We start from the raw sequence: 17,300 nt of genomic DNA on the forward strand, positions 1-17,300 counted from the left end.
GTTATGATTGATTTTTATTCTTTGAGATCTATTATGCAGGAATGACACAAACCAGCTTGCAACAGGTCCTTATAGCCCGATCCTTGCCTCCAGACACGGCCGATCATGCTGTCATGTTTGACCACGTCAAACGCAGAGGATAAATCCAGAAGCATAAGTAGGCATGACTCATTTTGATCAAGCAGTCTCAGTGCATCATCAACAATATGTGTTAGCTCTGCTTCAGTGCTATGTCTCTTTCTGAAGCCAGATTGGCAATCGTCTAGAAGATGAAACCCTTCGATATGGTCACAGAGTTGCAAGTGCACAAATTATTCTAGGACCTTTGCTAGTGTGTGGAGGTCGGTAATGGGACGGAGGTAGTTGAGGTCAGACTGATCTGCATTATAGGAGTGTCCTGTGCTATTTTTAGACAGTCAGGAATCAGGCCCTTAGAAAGGGATGCGTTAATAATCCTAGTCCAGAGCTGTAGAATGGAGGATTTTAACTCTTTGGTAAGTTTAGCTGCCACAGGATCAAAGAAATGGTTGGAGGTTTTAGCAATATTATTATGTTAAGTATGTCGACTTCACCTGGAAATTTGAAAGCATTCAAAGTAGCATTGTTTTTTGTAGAGAAGCTGGATTGGGGGGTTACTAACCAGTTGTTGAATGGGAAGGAGATTGGAAAGGGAACAGTTTAGTAGATTTTGGGAGGCAAGATATAGTTCTGATTATATCTTATTGGTCTTTTACATGAAATTGGTGAAGTCGTTTCCACAAAGTGATGATCCTTATCTCCCGAATAGGAGTTAGAGTTGTGTGTTGCTTATTGCTTGATAAATTCAAATAGTTTTTGGGTCTATTTTTGGCTTTATCTAGTTGTGTCTTACAGTATTCTGTTTTAGATCTTCTAATGTGTTTATTATAAGCATTTCTAGTCGACATCAAATCGAGAGAGAGGAGGGAGAGGTTCTCTAAGTTCTCTCAGCAATTCTTAAATTGCGCCTTTCTTCATTAAGGTTGCAGTTAAACCAGGGTTTGGATTGTTTGCAAGAGAGTCTTTTTAGCTGTTTCAGCGCAACTGCGTCGAGAATGTCTGACATAGATTGGAAATAGTGATATGTGAGATCGTTAACATTCACCATGTTCATGGGGGGGTTGTAAGATTTTGTTGCTGATAGAAGATAGCTTGGTTAGATTACTATTTCTCAGATCTCTGGGACATTGTTTGGTTTTATATGTTTGACCCAGTTAACTTTTGTGTTTCCCATGAAAAAGAAAGAAACTAGATCGTGATCAGACCAGTCACAAGGGGATATGGATTCCAATTGAATGACATTGTCTTTGGAGATGATAAAGTCAAGGGTGGCGCTTCTATTATGTTTAGGGCCATTACATAATTGGGTGAGGTTGAGCTTCAAGAGGAAGGCTTTGAAGGTGTTCAGTAGATAATCATGGTAAGCGTAGTTCCATTTAGCCAGTGTGCCATGGGCGAAGTGTTTCCGTAATTCCGTTAGTTGTCAAATGACTAGAGCCCCGAGGAAGTGGACCACCCTTGAAGGCAAAACAACAAACCATGTTCATTTGAACGCGTCTTCCTTTGCGGTTTTACATACCGCGAACAGGACGTATTATGTGTCTATGGGAAAATGTGTTCGTTAAAATGGCCCGAAGTGACTTAGCCAGCATTACCGAATGCTGAGCCGGGATATGAACAAGTATCCCCGCTCATAACGAGGAGAGACCCACAACTACAGACTCTACCAGAATCTGCTGAGCACCGCCGTGAGGGGAACGGCCATCGCTGGGGAGCATTCTCCTACCTGCACTTCACTGCCATCAGCGCCGCCGTGAGGGGAACGGCCCACAGGGAAAGACTACACTTCCCAGCAGCCCCTGACCCAGGCGCTTACCGTCGTTGTCATCAGGCAGCGCCTGGGACCTATTTCTTCTCCGCTGGTGCCCCGCAGCGCGGGACGCGCACAACGAGGAGAGACCCACAACTACAGACTCTACCAGAATCTGCTGAGCACCGCCGTGAGGGGAACGGCCATCGCTGGGGAGCATTCTCCTACCTGCACTTCACTGCCATCAGCGCCGCCGTGAGGGGAACGGCCCACAGGGAAAGACTACACTTCCCAGCAGCCCCTGACCCAGGCGCTTGCCATCGTTGTCATCAGGCAGCGCCTGGGACCTATTTCTTCTCCGCTCGTGCCCCGCAGCGCGGGGCGCGCATAAAGAGGAGAGACCTACAACTACAGACTCTACCAGAATCTGCTGAGCACCGCCGTGAGGGGAACGGCCATCGTTGGGGAGCATTCTCCTACCTGCACTTCACCGCCATCAGCGCCGCCGTGAGGGGAACAGCCCACAGGGAAAGACTACACTTTCCAGCAGCCCCTGACCCAGGCGCTTGCCGTCGTTGTCATCAGGCAGCGCCTGGGACCTATTTCTTCTCCGCTAGTGCCCCGCAGCGAGGGACGCGTGCGGGCGGAGCCCGGGCGAAGGGCGGGCCTGTCCTTGCCCGTCGGGGACCGTCAGAGGCCGGGCTGGGCCACCTCATTGACATCCTCTCTCCTGGACCTATTCTGCTATAAGGTACTGTCATAGAAAAGCAAATAAGGTGGATAATTCTGTTGATGTAAGATCCAGGTACTGTTCCCGTGATAAAAATTCCTTGGCTGTCGGACTTATACATCTAACAGCTTATCCTTGTTAATGCCCAGTGTTGCCTAAGATTGAAGGGAAGAATCTTAACAAATCTCGTGATTGTCTCGCTTTATTCGCAAATATGAAAGGAAACGGTAAAAACAGCAAACATCTTAGTTCCTCCATTTCCCGGCCCGCAACCAGGCACCAGACAGCAACGACGCAACCTCTCCCAAGTCTTACAGCCATTGATAAAAATGCTCCAGCAAACAATCGGGGTAGTGGCTACAGCTATAGAAAACACGGAGAGGCGTTTGTCAATTACCCCTGCAATTTCTTCTTCTTCTTCTCAAATAGTGGAGGATGTTTCAACTGTCACTAATAATCCCCCTGATTTTAATTCCTCTCTTATGTGTTCTTTTGCTGAGCTGCCCTGTGCACAGCCTATCTCTAACGAAACGAATGTTTCAGAGGGTATTAAATCCCCATCCTATTCCACACTAAACAAGGTGCCTGTAACTCGCACCGTAATTAAGAAACCCAGGACTGGGAAGAGAAAAGCAATAAGTAAAACTAAGCTTTTAACCAATTCTACTATACTGAATGATGGTTCCCCTTCCTTGTCTTCCACAGGGGCACCCCTCTGGGCTACCCATATGATACTTGACCTTCAGGCACATATGGAACAGCTACTCGGCTCGCACTTTAAATCTTTGTTATCTAGGTTGGACAGATTGGTCTCTACCATCAATAACGCAGGTCTTGGTAAAGTCCAATTGACTAGTTCCTCAGGAAACCCCTGTACCAGTTCCGCTTCCACCCACGATAATCCCCCTGCCAGTTCTAAGACCCTACCTATACCCCCCCAACCAATTGTCAAAACTGTTCCTGACATAACCATTTCTTTGCCTAGGGATACAGGCACTGAAAGTTCTATAACGCAGAGGGGGGTTACTGAAGTGGGGGCAAAAAGTTTAGACAACCAAGCACTAGTGAATAGAAATACTGCCAGAGAGGGGCCCCACACTGTGTTGCCTTGTATAGATCTGCCACCTGAGTCCCTACCATATGTTGTTGTGCTTGCCGGTGTCCCCCCCCTATCCCAAGGGAAAAACGAGGACTATTTGGAATTAAAACATAAATGCATGTACTGGCTTAATTCTAACAGCCCTCTTCTCTCCAACATTTCTGGAGAAATACTGGGTGCAAGGAGATTAGACTGGATCGGGTCTACACCTAAATCTATTGCAGGAAATTGTGTCATCATCAACTTTAGGCACACGCTTGCTGTAGATTATATTTGCAGCAGGATACCCTCCAGGTCTAATACTCAAATTATCCCACTGCACTTGTCGTATTTCTATCCAGCACCTCAGTACAGAACAGGGCAAAACAGAGGTACTAGGTGGGAGGGGGGGGGAAATACATCATATGCCAGAGCACGCCAAGGAACCATCACTTGGGAGGACCGGTGCCAGACCACCACCCTACTGTCACTTTTCCCTCAAAAGAATAGATTTAGTGTGTTGGAGGAGGTTGACTGACCAGTCATGATTCGGAGCCCTGTACCTTATTTAGATAATACTTTGGGTACCCAAATAGCTGCAGTGATGGGTAGTCGTGGGAGTAGTACTCCAGAACATGTACCAACACCCCATTCCTTGAGTATAGTTGGGGATGGGTTGGGAGTGAAAGAAATTACCGATAATGCCGGGGCTTCTCCTCTAGAGGAGGTGCCGTTGGGAGTCATGTATGGGGATACCATATTAGAATCCAACACCCAAATACGAGGAATCTGTCCAAATCCAAAAGGTGGTGATCTATTGGTTAGGAATAGTGTAGCAGACGGGGAAATAAAAATTTTGTCATGGAATGTGGCTGGGATAAAGAGCAAGCTATCTATCCCTGAGTGGGGTAATTTTATAGGCAGGCATGATATCTGTCTGATGCAAGAAACGTGGGCAATGGAGGAGAATCCGAGGACTGGCTATGCCACTTTTGATATTCTGGCAACTTCAAGGGGCAGAGGGAGGCCTTCGGGAGGTCTGACAATATGGGTGGGGGTGCATTTGGGCGTCCAGGCAGTCCAGATACCAACCAACTCCCTTGACGTCTAATGTGTACTCCTAACATTAAAAGATAAGTCAACGGTTGCCTTAATAAACGTTTATTCTAGACCAGTCAAGAACGGCCAAGAATCTGGCACCATTGACACACTAAAGCATTTCATATTGTCACTCGACCCCCTAGCCGCTCTATTAGTAGGAGGCGATTTCAATTGTCAATTCGAGCCCCTCGAGAGCCCCGATACGGGAGATTTGGATGAAGAGGACCAGTTCTGGCATGTTTCGGATCCCCAAATTTCTCCCGTCAGAGCTTGGACTCCTCTGGTCCTCCAAATTAAATCTCTATCACTTGAACTGTCCTTAAGGGCCTGCAATGGGAGGCTGGAACCCGACCGCCCGTGGTTGGCAACGTTTAACAGACCAGGGCAAAATTCCATCATTGATTATATGTTGAGGGAAACCAGAAACTGGGATAAGCTACAGGAGTTTACGATATACCCTAGACAAAACAGTGATCATAACGCCCTTGTTTTAACCCTCAAACCGGGAAGTTTTGGACTAACAAACCCTTCCCCCGATCCTAATAGCACATCGCTTCCTGTGTTGCTTTCCAATAATAGGAGGAGGGTTAAATGGCCCCATTTCCAGAATTCCCCCGCCAAACTTGCTAAAATATATCAGACAGCATTGCCATTCCTTTCTGATATGGGGGATGCAAGTGAAGATAACCTAAGCTACCCCATCGAGATTCACAAACATTTGGTTGACAAGTTGGTGGATCTGTTCAATCCTGTGGGGAAAGAACTGCATCAGGTTAGGACACATCCTTGGTATGATGACTCTTGCAGAAAAGCAAAAAAGGATTTGCTTTCTGCAATAAAAGACGATGATAGAGTTAATCTCAAGAATCTTCGCCTAGAATACAAAAAGGCTATCTCTAGGGGAAAGAAGGATTGGGAGGAGCACAGATGGGAGGAACTTAGGCTAACCCTTTCTCGAAGAGATCCCAAGGCGTTTTGGGCTATTGTGAACTCTGGTGCGAGTAGGGGAGCCTTGACCCCAATTGCAAATATAGCACCCCAAGTGTGGGAAATGCATTTTGGGGCACTGTATGGGGATTTGGGCGATTCTCCCATTCCTGATTTACCCATGGAGTATAGATCAGTGAGAGGGAGTGACCCGGTCTTTGGTGATACTGAGATCTGCCTCCCGCTTGCCGCCCTTGAGCCTCAACAGGAGCATCGATCGCTTGGGCGGCGGACGGAATAAGGATCTCCTGGTAGGTGAGAGCATTTCTTTCCCAGAACTGCCCGAGGTCATTACCCTCAAAGAAGTAGAGTCTGCAATAGTAAGGCTTCTACCTAACAAAGCTCCCGGTTTGGATAAGATGCCCCGGATCTATTTCGCTCCCAACCAAAAATCCGGGCCCCGTACTTGGTGGTACTATTTAATTCAATCCTTAAGGGGGCTGACCCACCAGATACTTGGTTGGGAGCGGAGATAGTCCCTATATTTAAGAAAGGCTGCCCGCTAAAACCATGCAAACTACAGGCCAATCAGCCTCATAGATACCTCCCAGAAATTAATGGGCAGAATTATTTTAGATAGAATCTTGGGACGGATGGAAGAAAATAAAATATTGACCTAAGCTACCCCATCGAGATTCACAAACATTTGGTTGACAAGTTGGTGGATCTGTTCAATCCTGTGGGGAAAGAACTGCATCAGGTTAGGACACATCCTTGGTATGATGACTCTTGTAGAAAAGCAAAAAAGGATTTGCTTTCTGCAATAAAAGACGATGATAGAGTTAATCTCAAGAATCTTCGCCTAGAATACAAAAAGGCTATCTCTAGGGGAAAGAAGGATTGGGAGGAGCACAGATGGGAGGAACTTAGGCTAACCCTTTCTCGAAGAGATCCCAAGGCGTTTTGGGCTATTGTGAACTCTGGTGCGAGTAGGGGAGCCTTGACCCCAATTGCAAATATAGCACCCCAAGTGTGGGAAACACATTTTGGGGCACTGTATGGGGATTTGGGCGATTCTCCCATTCCTGATTTACCCATGGAGTATAGATCAGTGAGAGGGAGTGACCCGGTCTTTGGTGATACTGAGATCTGCCTCCCGCTTGCCGCCCTTGAGCCTCAACAGGAGCATCGATCGCTTGGGCCCTTGAGCGGCGGACGGAATAAGGATCTCCTGGTAGGTGAGAGCATTTCTTTCCCAGAACTGCCCGAGGTCATTACCCTCAAAGAAGTAGAGTCTGCAATAGTAAGGCTTCTACCTAACAAAGCTCCCGGTTTGGATAAGATGCCCCCGGATCTATTTCGCTCCCAACCAAAAATCTGGGCCCCGTACTTGGTGGTACTATTTAATTCAATCCTTAAGGGGGCTGATCCACCAGATACTTGGTTGGGAGCGGAGATAGTCCCTATATTTAAGAAAGGCTGCCCGCTAAAACCATGCAAACTACAGGCCAATCAGCCTCATAGATACCTCCCAGAAATTAATGGGCAGAATTATTTTAGATAGAATCTTGGGATGGATGAAAGAAAATAAAATATTGACCACATTGCAGGCCGGGTTTAGGTCGGGGATCTCAACCATAGATCAAATTTTCCGGCTCCAGGTCTTATTCTGGAAAACGGTGAGAGTGGAGGGTGGCAGCCTCTACCTCATCTTTGTTGATCTGCGCGCCGCTTTCGACCTCGTCCCAAGGGGAAAGTTGTGGAAAGTCTTGGCAGATATGGGTCTTTTTCCCCATTTATTGAATATTTTAACCAGTCTCCACAACGGTAATTATGCCCAGGTTAGGTGTGGGAGGCATAGTGATCTGTCTGCACGCTTTCCTGTCAGGAAGGGTGTGCGCCAAGGGTGTGTTTTGGCTCCAACATTGTTCAGTCTCTACATTAATGGTCTTGTGGACCATCTAGCTGATGTAACTGATAATGATGCCCCCAGGTTGGCTACTGGTAGAGTGCCCGCTCTGATGTTTGCGGATGACACTTTGCTGTTATCCAAAACATCAGCGGGCATTCAGCGTATATTGGATGGTTTTCTCGCATTCTGTATTGCCCGAGGCTTGGAGATCAACTTGGATAAGACCAAGTTCATGATTTTTAATCCCCCAAAGCAGACGCGCCCAAATCCCACCCTTAATGGCTCTCCCCTTGAGAGAGTCAGGACTTTTGTCTATCTTGGGATCACCCTGACAGAGAACTTTGATTGGGACCCACAAATCTCGAAATCAACGCTCAGGTTGTCCCAAATAGCGGGAGGGATTAGTAAGGTCCAGCGAGCCTCGGTCTTTAAACCAGCAGCCCCGGATATTAAAATATACCGATTGCAAGCCAGAACTGCCTCATTGTATGGAGCTGAGCTTTGGGGCCACAAAAACATTTCTAAGCTAACTATGGCTGAGCAGGGTTTTATGAGAAGTCTTTAAGCACACCGCTTATCCCTTTACGATTTGACTTGGGGTTAGAACCAATTGAAGATTTAGCAACTTTGCGGCCCATGCTCTATTGGAAAAGACTCTGGTCGGTGCCAGAACTGGCACCATACAGAGAGGAATTCATAGAGGTCTGGGCTTTAATAAAAAATAAGAACATCGCATGGTTATCTCACATTAAGAATCTTAGCATAAAGAATCTTAGCATAAAGATCGGCAGGATCGAGCTCTGGGAATCTCCGGAGGTGTCCTGTATAGGGACATCTAAAATGGAACTCACAAGCCAGGTGAGGCAACAGAAATTACTCGCCCTACATGGTTCAAGCTCTCTGGGGAAACTTACTAAAGAGTTTCTCCTAATAAAAGCCGAAATGCGAGCAGAAGTCTTCCTAGACGTAATACATCCACCTCTCGCAAGGAAGCTCTATATTCAGCTAAGGCATGGTAGCTTACCGCTTAGGGCATTTACCCACAAATGGGCAAAACCAGAAAACACTGTTTGCCCGGCTTGTAAATATAACCGAGAAGATGTAGGCCACGTTATGTTTTTCTGCCCTGCATATCAATCAATAAGGAAAAAGTGGCTCCTTCCCCTTTGTAGGAATCTTGGGTTTAGACACTGTATACAGGCATGCAGGGATTTAACATACGATACCCATCCCCCTATTGTCTTTGCTGTGTCCCGCTTTTTATATGGCTCTTGGCGAAGAAGGAAAAGTTTTGTGTAAATATTCTCGCCTTTTATTCTATTAATTTTGTGTTTTCTTTGATAACTACCAGTTTAATTCATTCTTAAACATTGTATTAACTTGCCTTTATTTATTGTCTTAATGAAATGTGTATTCTCGCATGTATTTTTATCTGTACTTTTATGGTCTCTGACCGAAATAAAGTTATCAAATGAATGATAATCATTAGTACCATTCCAGTGAATGTTGAAATCACCAAGGAAGATCTGGTTGATGTCTTGGTCTGAGTTAGATACAATGGTCTCCATTGTTTGTGAAAGGAAAAGAAGATTATTGCCCAGGGGTGGTAGAGAGTGTGTAGAGTGCAAATTATATTATTGTTGTTCCATTCATCAATACCTAGATATTTACAGGAGGGCATTGGAGCAGTATGAGCTTGTTTCAGGGTGAGCGAGGAGTGGAAAATGCATGCTAAACCGCCTTGTGTTTTTCTTGATCTATCTAATCTGATGATGTTAAAGTTGGGTGGAACTAGAATGTTCGTAATGGGTGAAGACGTATCATTGAGCCAGGTTTCCGTTAAGATTAGGAGGTCAAGGTCTCATGCAAGGATGAGATCAGTGATGTCTGAAGTGTGTTTAACCGCTGACCTGCAATTGAGAAGCATGGACTTGATATGAGATTTGGTTGTTAGTGCTTTATGATGAGTAGTTGGGACCTGTAGAAGATTACACTTGTTCAGAGTTCTAAAGTTAAGAGTAGGTTCTCTGAGAGGGTTGGAGGGGATAGTCTGTATAGTGAACTGTGAAGGGGCAGAGTCCACAGGAGTGGGGTTGTAAGAAACTAGTAGGGAGTGAATATCATTGTCAGAAAGATGTTTTGTGATATTCTGAGGTCTTGTAGAGGCACTGGAGTGGGTCTTTATCTCAAAATTATATTATTAGGGTTCTCAGCGTTTGATGTCATATGCATGGAATCGTTGGACCATCCATTAGTAGGTAGGGTGTGTTGCTTAGGGTGTGTGGTTCTGATAAGTTTAGATGACTGAATGGGGTTCCAGCATTTCTCCTGCTTTAAGTTTCTGGAGGTCAGCTTTGATAAGCTGGAGGTCTCTATCAATGGCATCAAGTTTTTTTCCTCCAGGGTAAGGTGATTGATGCTATAGGTGCAAGCTTGGCTTAGACTGGGGATGGAAGTCATTAGAGGACTCTCTGGGATGGTGGGATAAGCAGGAGGGACCTGGTAGGAGATAGGAGAAGTGGTGAAAGTGGGAAGGAAGTGTGGGCTAAAGTGTTGGGAGTTAGGAGTGATGATAGGTAGAGGAGATGGAAGGGGTCTCCATGGCTCGTCAGTTGCAGGATTTGGGTGCTGCTGGACAGTAAATGTGATCAGGTAGTGGAAGAGGTCAAGTACATAGTCAATTAATTATTCAAGAGATTGGAGGGGAGCAGTTGCACCTGGGTGGACGGATAGAGGTCCTGGGACCATCCAGATTGAGACTGTTGACAGAATCACATCCCTGTATTTTAGTTTCAATCCTCTTTGAGATACATGAGGGGGCATGTGAGATAAGAGGATAGTGGGAGAGGGGCAAGAGACAGCGCTATTACTAAATGGTTGGGATTTAATAGTCGGTTCTATACTTGTAAGATAGGGAGTGGTCACAAGGTGATGTAAGTGATAAGGTGGGGAAGGAAAAGGGGTGTGCCTGTGATTCGGTGGAAGGTGGTAGGGAAGACTACTGGGGGTATTATGCAACACCGTGTTTTTGATCTTCAAAAAGATTTTGTCTAACTGATCTAGGTTCCTGTTGTATGATTGTATGAGTATGTTTCCATTATTGTATAGTGAAATGGTGGCTTGGAAGATTGGTGAGGGTACAATGGAAATGCATAGTCCATGGGTTGTTTTCTTGGAAGAGTGAATTCGGAGTGAGGATGTAATAACTTTCTTCCATTGTGCTCTTCTGTTTGTGAAGAAGATAAGGTCATTAACCAGGGTGTCTTTTTTGGGACAAAGATAGGAATCAGAGATAAGCGTTTCAGAATTCCGCAATTTATGTTTGAATTTCTTTGTTGCATTTTTAGATATGTTTGGAGGGTAAATAATCTTGAAAGAATTGCAGCCAACCAGAGCCAAAACATTATCGTTAATACTGTGTGTGTATTGTTCCATGATGGATAAAGGTAACGTAGGTTAGAGGGGTAAAATTCTTGTAATAGTAATCAATAGAGCTTTGGTGAATACAACTTTCTGCCGACTAAATAATTGCCAGAATAATAGGGGGTACAGACAGAAGTGAGAGGCTTTCGGAATGGGTAGAGGATAGAACTAGAGATCTTCAGTGATTTTCCAAATAAAGAGAGAGATTGAAGCAGCAATGTATATTCTGAGATAGCATTCATTAGCTGTGAAAAAGCTGTCACTATAGGGCATATAGAGCTCATTCAAATAGAGTTGTGGAGATCTCTGTATTCATTACAAAATGGCTGCCCTATTTGACAAACTAATGCTATGAAATTCTAGTCCTTCTTTCCTTTCTAGGAACCTGAAAGGAAAAATCAAGATCTGTTTTGGCTATGTAGAAGTGAGAGGGTCACCTTTTTGTGAAAGGGGTTTTTAGGGCATTGGGAGCCCTAACATGGTAAGCCAACAGCTATCGCAGACGGCCTGGTGCAGTCAGATATGCAGGGGTACCTGGCAAAAGCTGCTGCCGGTCAGATTCATCTGTGAGCAGTGGTGGTGCTCTGCAGCTCTCTCCACCAGAGAGGATCAGAGAGAGGGAGGCCAACCTCTGTGGCCCTCAGTGCATGACACTCACGGGACCAGATCTTGTTGATGGTCGTCCCCGCCTCGCTGAGATCAGCAGGAGAGCTTCGGGGCTGTGCTGACCAGAGCCGACCAGAGGAGAAGTTATTAGGAGAGCCCGCAGTGATCGGCATCCACTGTGTTGCCCGGCTCCCCATCCAGTGAAAGAGAACTCTGTTCAGCCAGCCCTCCAGGACGTGATAGTCCGTGAAAGCGACTGCAGCCTTATCGGAAAGATCACAGGGCCAAAAGCAGACCACCCCTTCCTCCACCAACTGAGCAGAGTGTCGGATGGGCTAGCGACCAGGTCAGGGAGCGGTCGGTATAACTCACCAGGCTCCAGTGCGCTTCTTCACATGGACCGTGACCCGAGCGTCCTCTCCGATGGCAGGCAGCTCCCCACAGCAGGGGCAGAGCTCCCACAGAACATTGGGATACTTCCCTGCGGTCGATCGTCTAACAGGATCTGGCACACTTCCAAAGCACTCCAGGACCTCTGCACTTCCTCCAAAGACAAGGAGCTCCCCGTGACAAGAGAATTCCAATTTCGCATTTAGGAGAAGCCAGTTTCCAGGTATTTATCCTTTAATGTAGGGAGACAAAATAATGTTATGGATGGCAGGGGTAAACAGGGATATTTACAGGTAGTTGATCCCTAACCTGGGAGCCTCCTTAAGGAACTCTTGCACGGTGGCCATCTTGCAGCCAGTCGATGACTTCATAAATGCTATAGAAGAAGCAGATGACAAAAAGATCGTCAAATGCTTATAGAACCTTGCAGGTGACTGAGTGAAAGAGGTAATACAGAAAATATCACAAGCTGGTGAAATATACTATCAAATCAAGAAGACGTTGGAGGCCAAGTTCAATCCAATGCCGAATGTCGACTATGAAAGGTACACATTCAACCAAGCAAGACAGCAACCTGGTGAGACGATGGATGAGTTTGTTGAGACCTGATACGCTTATAAAGCACTGAAAGTTCATTTAATTAAATGATGAAGAAGCCATGGGTTTTGGAGTTCAGTTCAGTTCACAGATCTTTATTCAGTTACACAAGTAGCCATAAAAGTACATGCATACATAAAATAGTTAAATGATTAAAACAGATTTGTACTCGAGATCATATCTATTCCAAGATAGTGAAATCAGTGCAATCTCCATATCTTGATACCACTAAAACTCAGCACTAAAAGGCAGTCTTAGGGTTATTGATGGTTGCCTTTGCTAATCATTCCGACAACACATGCTGAGAGAAACGCTCAGTTTGGAGAAAGTGCCCATGGCTGCAAGAGTGCAGGAAAATGCCGATTGACAAGCTGCTGATATGGAAGCTGGAACAACCCAAAACAAATCAGTATTGAGCATGAACACTAATCAGAAATTCAAAGTAGAAGTGGTGTCTCTGAAGAAAAAGGAATCGTGTTTTCACTGTGGATTCTCTTTCCACATGAATGTAAATGTCCTCCTATCTGACAAATATGTAAAGACTGAGGGAAGGAAAAACCATTTCATAACGGTTTGTAAAGAGAAACAGTGCGTCACAAAGAGACTGGAAGATGGACGCCAGATAGTTCTAGAAGCATTCTAACCACTCCCACAAGGCCAAACTGCATCATCGAATAAAGCAAGTGGAAATGAAAAGAAGTCGATTGTTATCAAATTCATTGTCCAATGGTTCACTGACATCATCATCGAGTGACAATGAGGAAAATGGATGTGCAATGGTGATGTCAGTCACAGATCGAAATGCAGATATGGGATTGGTCGCTTGCAAGAAAAAACACAAGTCTGAAAAGAATGACCTCATAAAGCAACAAAGTTCCTTTGGACATTGTCCTAAAACCATGCTCAAGGTGAATGGGTGCCCTACAACTTTCATTATAGACAGTGGTGTGTCGATGAACATCATGCTGGCAGAAAAATACAAAGAACTGTCTCCAATACCACATCTCCCACCGTCAAGGACCAAGGTGTATACCTGGGCAGCTTCTACACCCACGCGGAGTAAGGGATCCTTTGTGTTGACCCTGTGACACAAGAAAACGACAGTGCAAATACCGATTCATGGCTCCCAGTTCGTGGAGTGCATGCTTATTAAGTATCGACACTGCTGCTGACATGGGACTGATTTCTATTAACAACAACTTGAATGCCCATTCTAAAATAGTGAGTCAGTTCCCAACGCTGTTTTATGGACTTGGGAAACTTAAGACAATGAAGGTCCAGCTTCACATTAATGAAGACATTCTCCTCTTTGCACAGCGACACTGTTGAATTGCTTTTCACTTGCAGGAAGCCGTTGAGAAAGAACTAGAAACACTGTTAATGCATGACATAATCAAGAGCTCTACTGGTCCAAGACCATGGGTTTCACCCATTGTGGTTGTGCCAAAAAAGGACAGTGGAGGTTCATTGCACCTTTGTGTTGATATGCGACAGGCCAACAAACCAATCGAAAGAGAAAGACATCCAGGCCCACACATTGTGGGCATGGTCACACAGCTGAATGGTGTTAAAGTCTTCTCCCGCCTTAATCTGAACAAAGGTTACCATCAACTTGAAGTGGAAGAAAACTGTAGGTACATTACCACTTTTTCAATGCAAATTAGTTTGTTCAGATATAAAAGACTCCGTTTTGGAGTGTCATCAGCTGCCGAAATCTTTCAAGGTGTAATTCGTCGATTAATTTAGCCTTTCACACATGCTTTTAACGAAAGGGATTACATACTGGTGTTTGGTGCTACACAAAAGGAACATGACAAAGCATTCACACAAGTGCTTGCTGATGCAGGTCTCACACTAAATGCTAAAAAGTGTGAATTTCACAAAAACAGTCTTAAATTCTTTGGGCATTTTTTCTCTGAAAAGGGAATGACTCCTCACCCTGAAAAAGTACAGGCATTGTCATCTACTTGTCATCCAGAGGATGTGACTGTGCTGCAATACTTCCTGGGTATGATCAGCTATGGCTCCAGATATATTCGTGACTTTGCCACTGTGAGTGCCCCTCTAAGAGAACTAACAAAGCAAGATGTTCCGTTTGAATGGTCATCTGAATGTGACCAAAGTTTCAGGAAAGTAAAACACGAAATTGAAAATGCAACCGAAATGGCTTACTTTGATCCAAAATTGCATACAGATATTGTGATGGATGCAAGCTCTGTAGGGATAGGAGCAAGCTTGCCCAACATAATGGACAACTAGATGTTCAGAGACACATTGTGACTTATGCTAGCCATAGCCTATCTCAGACTTAATAAGCTTATTCTCAACCGGAGAAAGAAAGCTTAGCTGTATTATGGGCATGTGAACACTTCCATGTGTTTCTGTACGGATAACATTTCACCCCTGTCACAGATCATCAAGCGTTGCTCACCATGTCCAGAAATCCGAAAGCCAAGATGCCCACTTGCATCGAGAGGTGGGTTTGCGTCTGCAGGAATATGACTACACTATTGTGCACAAACCAAGAAAAGATCAAAATCCCTCAGACTACTTTTTACGAGTGCCACTACAGCATCATAGCGCAAGGTCCAAAGCAGCTGAGGCCTACATCAGTTTCATAGTAAAGTCAAGTGTGCCTATAGCTCTTTCTATTGACCAAATTTTGACAGCTATTAATACTGACAAAGACATGCTTAAGGTCAAGTAAATCAATACGACACAATCATGGAGGAAGCATACTTGACCTGTTACAGATGATGTTGAATACCAGAAATTTCAAAAATGTTTTCGAAGAATGTTCTATTATACATGGTAGGGGCAAGAATAGTTGTCCCTGAAAGCCTAAGGCTGCAGGTTACTGAACTGGCACACGAAGGACATTGTGGCATTGGTGCAACTAAAAGAGCGTTAAAGGATCGAGTGTGGTTCCTGTGTCTTGATGAACGAGTTAAAAGGGAGCTTAAAGCTTGTCATTTACTCAGCTGCCTGTCTCCCAAAATGACTCAGCACCCATTGAACATGTCTGATCTACCTAAGCAAGCCTCGGAGAGGATTGCTGTTGATTCCTATGGATCTCTCAACAATGGACATCCTCTCATGTTAGTCAACCCCACAAGACAGTCGTCGAAAGGCTGAATAATATTTTCACAACATCTAGTATTCTCTCCATTCTTAAATCTGGCAACGGTCCATCCTTCAATAGCAGAGTTCAAACACTTTCTTAATCGTTTGAACTTCAAACATTAGAAAAGTACACCTCTCTGGCCAAAGGCAAATGGCGCAGTTGACCGATTTATGAGTACTTTGAGAAGGTTGGTTCAACGCGCTGCACTGGAAAGTATTGTCCTCAAGTCTGCTCTGCGCCCAGCCCTTTGTGCTTACTATTCCACTTCAGGAGAATGTCCTGCCACCTTGCTGTCCGGGAGAGCTCTTGGAATGAAGATACCTCAATGAACCACCAGCCAGTCAATAGACCCAGACGAGATTTGTGTCACTGACACCTCTGGCAAATGCAAAATGAAGGCCTACGCAACAAGCGCTGACACGCTCGAGACACGATTTTCGAGAAAGGGGGCCGAGTTTTTGTTAAGCAAAAGCAGACTCGCAAGACAGGTACTCTGTTTGATGCTGAACCACTAAGAGTTGTGGCGAGAAAAGAACATATGTTAACGGCCCAACAAGCTGAAATATCCACAACCAGGGGCTAGTCCCACTGTAAACCTTTGCCTCGATGTTTGTCAGCTCCAGACCTCGCAAGTGAAGCAAGTCCACCTGTGCGCCCAAGTAAAGCATCAGGCTCTTCTCCAGAGATGGCAAATGAAGGCGCCCCTCTTCTATCTTGTACAACTAGATCTGGAAGGCTGGTCGAGCACCTCGACGACTCATCGAGAAGTTGTAATGTGTATGTATTTATTCATATTTTTTATTTAACAAAGGGGGAGATGTCTTGTCATATGTTTATGTGCATGAAGACTTTAGTGGGCCTTGGCAGACTCCTTACAAGTATTACGTAAACTGATGGGTGTGGTTAATAAAGTTTGCGACGCAGTGTGTTCAGTTAATGGTTGCATGTTGACGAATAATGACTTGCAAACCAGAGCTCCATTTGTAGTATGATCTGTTACAGACCCCTGGGTTGAGGAGGACGCTAACGTTTTGCTTGCCACATTTCTGAATAGTAAAAGGGAACATTAACAGCAGCATGGAAAGTAAGTGTATCACCTCCAGAGGCTTTCCTAGGTGTCCCGCATGCACCAAATGTAAACCGGCAATAATGGAAAGAAGCCTTCGAGGCATATACCAGTGCTACTGATGGAGACGTTTTAACATCAAAGAAAAAAAGCTTTGTTACTACAGAATCTTGGTTCAGATGGTAAAAGTATTTTAAAGACGCTAGCTGATGAAGAGGTAAAGTGGTAAAGAAAGGGGACAATGTAGAAGTAATTAATGAGTATGCAAGCGTTAATAACATTAGCAGCTACATGCAATTGCCGGGTGTCGAAAGATGATATAAAGAGACTAAGTAACAGTAATAAACAATTTTAAAATCCAAGAAACGTTGTTAGCAACACAAGAGCAAAACTAAACACTGCTTTAACTGTAGGAGGCGGCATTGAGCATTCTGAAATAGACATGCAGGAAACACCCATCTCTAATGAAGTGTTTGCTCATAAAGAGGTCAATAGAGTGCCCAAAGCTGGGGGAAAGG

The sequence above is a fragment of the Triturus cristatus genome, chromosome 11 (assembly GCF_964204655.1).
Source record: "Triturus cristatus chromosome 11, aTriCri1.1, whole genome shotgun sequence".
Lineage (NCBI taxonomy): Eukaryota > Metazoa > Chordata > Amphibia > Caudata > Salamandridae > Triturus > Triturus cristatus.